The sequence below is a fragment of the Suncus etruscus genome, chromosome 6 (assembly GCF_024139225.1).
Source record: "Suncus etruscus isolate mSunEtr1 chromosome 6, mSunEtr1.pri.cur, whole genome shotgun sequence".
NCBI lineage: Eukaryota > Metazoa > Chordata > Mammalia > Eulipotyphla > Soricidae > Suncus > Suncus etruscus.
Genome location: NC_064853.1, coordinates 117,145,709 through 117,150,870, shown reverse-complemented (window position 1 = coordinate 117,150,870; position 5,162 = coordinate 117,145,709). Strand labels below are relative to the sequence as shown.

The window sequence follows — 5,162 nt, the reverse complement described above, 5'->3', positions numbered from 1 at the left end:
AGCAAGAAAAGAAAATGAAAAAAAAAAAAAGCAGAAATTAAGGAACAGATCTTTCTTCAAAGATAAAATTAGATGGCCAAAACCCACTTTTAAAAAAGTCACATATTTATGTAAAACAATGTGGATATTTCCCCCCAATGAAACAGAAATTGAGCTTCCATATGACCCAGCAAGTCCACTCCTAGAAATGTACCCTGTGAGTCCAAACACACAATGTAGAAAAGCCCTGTGCATCTCTATGTTCATGGCAGCACTGTTCACAACAGCTAGAGTCTAGAAATAACCCAGGTGCCTGAGAACAGGTGAGTGGCTACATCCTGTGGTATATCTATCTATGCACTGGAGTCCTAGGAAGCTGTTAAGGAGAAATAGCCTTAAATTGGTTTATACATGAATGGATTTTTTTTTTTTTTTTTTTTTTTTGGTTTTTGGGTCACACCCGGCGGTGCTCAGGGGTTACTCCTGGCTGTCTGCTCAGAAATAGCTCCTGGCAGGCACGGGGGACCATATGGGACACCGAGATTCGAACCAACCACCTTTGGTCCTGGATCGGCTGCTTGCAAGGCAAACACCGCTGTGCTATCTCTCCGGGCCCTATTTTATTTTATTTATTTATTTTTTTGTTTTTTTTTTTGGGCCACACCCGCGGTGCTCAGGGATTACTTCTGGCTTTCTGCTCAGAAATAGCTCCTGGCAGGCACGGGGGACCATATGGGACACCGGGATTCGAACCAACCACCTTTGGTCCTGGATCGGCTGCTTGCAAGGCAAACGCCGCTGTGCTATCTCTCCGGGCCCATGAATGGATATTGATGGAAGGTATGATGTTGAGCAAAATGAGCCTAAAATGTGCCTGGGGGGCAAATGTGTGTGTTTGAGGCGGGGTGGGGAGGAGAGAGAGTCTTGCCAGGCATGGAAACTGGGGCAGTGGCGCCGGACCTAGGAGCAGGACCCCGGACGCGGAGACCAGCCGGGAAGGGCACTTAGAGTGAATGGCCGCAGCCAAAGCGGCTTCTGACTGTCGCGACTTCTGCACCACGACCCGCGAGTTCTCTGGGTGGATTCCAGCAGCGGGCGGGGATTATGTAAATGAACGTCCGAACCGGGCCGCCCGATTGGTCTCCAGGGCAGATTCTCTTCGGCCAATCAGGGCGCTCCAGAGGTAGTCCTGGCTCCGCGTATAAAAGGGCGGCTGTGTCGGCAGTCAGGGTGCACCAGTGGAGCGGACCTGTGTGGTGTGGCGTGGCTCGGTGGTCGTGTCGGGTCTCGGCAAGGAGGGCTGCAAGGCCCGCGCCGGGCTGCAGTACCCCGTGGGGCGCGTGCACCGGCTGCTGGAAGAGGGCAACTCCCACCCTGCGGCCCCGCGGGCGCCGGGGAGTGTCGTCTGCCAACCCTGAAGGAAGGGGGTTCCTGCTGGGCGAGCCAGGCAGCCCGAGTCTGGGCTGCTCTGTCCCGTTCCGCCAGGGGGCCGCGGAAGGGTCCTCGGGTGGCCGGGCGGGTGGCTTGGAGGCCAGATGGGCTCAGACGGGGCACTTCGGGGCGCGGGGAAGGGCACGCAGATGGGTGGCGCCGGCGTGTGGCATCGCCTAAGGGAGTGACGGGCCCGGAAATGTCTAGCAGCGGCGGAGAACGAGCGCTGGCTAGCGCGGGCGAAGTGGGAGTGGGCGGGGCGAGGGCCGCGCGGGCCAATCAGCGCCCGGAGGCGCGTGACGTCACGGCCAATGGGCGGCCGGCGCGGACCTTTCGAAGGCCGCCCGCGGCTATAAAGGTGGCGCGGTGGCCCGGCCTGCCTCACTGTCCTTGGCTGGCCCGGGCTGGGCTCTGCCGCCCGATGGCCCGGACGAAGCAGACGGCGCGCAAGTCGACGGGCGGCAAGCCGCTGCGCAAGCAACTGGCCACCAAGGCGGTCCGCAAGAGCGCGCCGGCCTCGGGCGGCGTCTAGAAGCCGCACTGCTACCGTCCGGGCACCGTGGTGCTGCGCGAGATCCGCCGCTGCCAGAGTCCACCGAGCTGCTCGACCGTCATGGCCGTCGCTGCAGGAGGCGAGCGAGGCCTGCCGGGTGGGGCTCTTCGAGGACACCAGCCTGTGCGCCATCCACGTCAAGCGCGTCGCCATCATGCCCAAGGACATCCAGCTCGCAAGACGCATCCGCGAGGAGCGCGCCTAGGTTCACCGGCCCGCCCCCCGAACCTCCGCCAAAGGGTCTTTTCAGGGCCCCCCACAGGCGCGCTGGGGAGCTGTACCGCTGGGTACGAGAGGTCTGGGTCCTTCCGTGCGCCCTTGGACCGCCCCCGACCGAGGGCGCGTTTCCCAGCGCTCTCCTGTCGGCTTCGGCCGGAGGTTGGGTGTCTGAGTGGGAGGAGGGGTGTCCCTGAAGGCCCCACGAGGGCCTCCCGCGGGTGCCTGCCCCTTGCCCCTAAGGGATAGGAGCGTGACGGGCACCCACTCCTGAGGGCAGGGCCCGGGATCCTCAGCTGTGTGCAATCAAACGCCCTACCACTGTGCTATTGCTCCTCCCCAAAGTTTTTTTTTTTTTTAGGGCCATACCTGGAGGTGATCAGGGGTTACTTCTGGCTCTGTATTCAGAAATCGCTTCTGGCAAGCTCATGCTAGGAATCAAACCCAGGTCCGTCCAGGGTCCACCACATGCAAGGCAAATGCCCTACTGCTGTGCTATCTCTCCAGCCCCTGGCCTTAATTCTTTTTTTTTTTTTTTTTTTTGTTTTTGGGCCACACCCGGCGTTGCTCAGAGGTTACTCCTGGCTGTCTGCTCAGAAATAGCTCCTGGCAGGCACGGGGGACCATGTGGGACACCGGGATTTGAACCAACCGCCTTTGGTCCTGGATCGGCTGCTTGCAAGGCAAACGCCGCTGTGCTATCTCTCTGGGCCTGTGGCCTTAATTCTTAACACTCCAAAATACGGATCCCCACTGAGGGCCTAGATGAATTCAGTTAGAAATCATGCTAGGGGCCAGAGAGATAGCATGGAGGTAAGGCGTTTGCCTTGCATGCAGAAGGACGGTGGTTCGAATCCCGGCATCCCATATGGTCCTCCGAGCCTGCCAGGAGCGATTTCTGAGCGTAGAGCCAGGAGTACAGGCGTAGCCCCTGAGCGCTGCCTGTGTGACCTAAAAATCAAAAAAACAAACCAAAAACCATGCTACCTTGATTTTGACACCAGAGATCCCACAAGTAATACAGTTATAGTTGATCAAGAGCACTGTCATGAGACAGGTTCCAAACACAGAAGAACGAAGCTATTGGCGGGACCCTATGAGGTTAGGTTATATGAGTTCCCTACTTGCTGTTGTTATCACTCCGGCCCCTGCCCTACTGAAGCCACAACTACTCTCTCCATCACCCAGAATCAATCACCATTTCCCAATGGTCCTGCCTCATCACCCCTCTACAAAACATCTCTCCTCCCTAGATGGCCAGCTTTCTGCTGTGTGTAGGCAGGCGTACTCATTGTCTTTCACGGTTTGGTTTACATCTCATTAGAGAAATGAGTAAGTCTATGGAGCTGGCAGTTTGAACATGGTGACTATATTTGTGGACATGGCTCCAGATTATTTTTCTATTTGAGAAACTACATGCAGGGGTAGCATATATCTACAGAGCATGGGTTTTTGCTATATGAGTTCCCTTATCTCACACTGTAATCTTCCTGCCTTTTATAAGAAGTGCCAGATATGTCTTATTTTTTGGCTCAAGATATTTATAATCCCGGCCGGGAAGGTGGCGCTAGAGATAAGGTGTCTGCCTTGTAAGCTCTACCAAGGAATGGACCACGGTTCGATCCCCCGGCGTCCCTAATGGTCCCCCCAAGCCAGGGGCGATTTCTGAGCACATAGCCAGGAGTAACCCCTGAGCGTCAAATGGGTGTGGCCCAAAAACCAAAAAAAAAAAAAAAAAAAGATATATATAATCCATTTGCTATTTGGAATCTATATCTGTCAAGGACCAGTCCTGAAGAGGATTTAAGCAGGAAAACTGTGAAGTATTAAGAAAATGAGACAGTTGAGAAATAAGAAAAAAGGTCTGGTTAGGGGTTCTGGTTAGGGGGCTCACACTCTCATGGGCTAAACACCCTGACTATCCCTCCCTTTCCATATATATTGCTCCAAACCAGGAATTATTAAAAGGAGGACAATATATTTTGATCAATTCCCTAACTATTATAACCTATTAGGACTAACATTTTACACATCTGAGTGTCTCAGTATATCGTAAGCTTAGTTCAAAGATAATTACCTCTGAGAGGAATCAGAGATAAAGCCACTTAGTGGCTCTGCTTTGGTGTCAGCTTGCATGATATCCAGTTCCTGTCTATTCTGCCTTTCTCCTCCCTCTATCTTAACCATTTGTTCCCAACATATATTTACTTTCACTCCTACTAGCATTTAAAAAGAATCAAATGCCAGCACAGTTCGTTTCACGTTATTGATGACCTTATTATGCTTGATGCTGAACTACATGTCAGTTTACAAGAAAAAAAAAATTGCTACTTGTCAAAGAATGGTTTAAGATGGTAGAGCTAGTAAGGTGTTTACTTTGCATGTTTCCATGCTGGCTTTCATCTTTGGTACCATATATGGTCCCTCAAGCTTTACCAGAAGTGACACCTGAGCAAAAAGCTAGGAGTAACACTGCTAGGTGTGATCTAAAAACAAAAATAAACAAAAATGGAAGAGACATAAAATTATGTGATAGATTACACTTTTGAAGAGATAGGAAAGAGAAATACATTTTTCTGCCTTGAAGCCAAAAGAAAGAGATGTTTTTGGTATAGTGAGAAAAAATACTTAAACTTTTTTTTGGGGGGGGGCCACACCCAGCGGTGCTCAGGGGTTACTCCTGGCTGTTTGCTCAGAAATAGCTCCTGGCAGGCACGGGGGACCATATGGAACACCGGGATTCGAACCAACCACCTTTGGTCCTGAATCGGCTGCTTGCAAGGCAAACACCACTGTGCTATCTCTCCGGGCCCAAAATACTTAAACTTTAAGCTCCTTTCAGATGGTCTAATATTCAAATAGTCACAAAACAGATTTACAGGAGAAAAACATTTAATTTTATGTCTCCATAGACATGAGGGAATCCAAGATCAGAAAGATAAAATCAGGGCCTGGAGAGATAGCACAGCGGCGTTTGCCTTGC

The 5,162-nt window shown here is 52.3% G+C and overlaps 1 pseudogene; it reads left to right on the top strand.

Annotated features, from left to right (window-relative positions):
• The first annotated feature begins 1,825 nt into the window (after positions 1-1,825).
• Positions 1,826-2,168, top strand: LOC126012010 (histone H3.3-like; annotated as a pseudogene).
• The last annotated feature ends 2,994 nt before the right edge of the window (positions 2,169-5,162 follow it).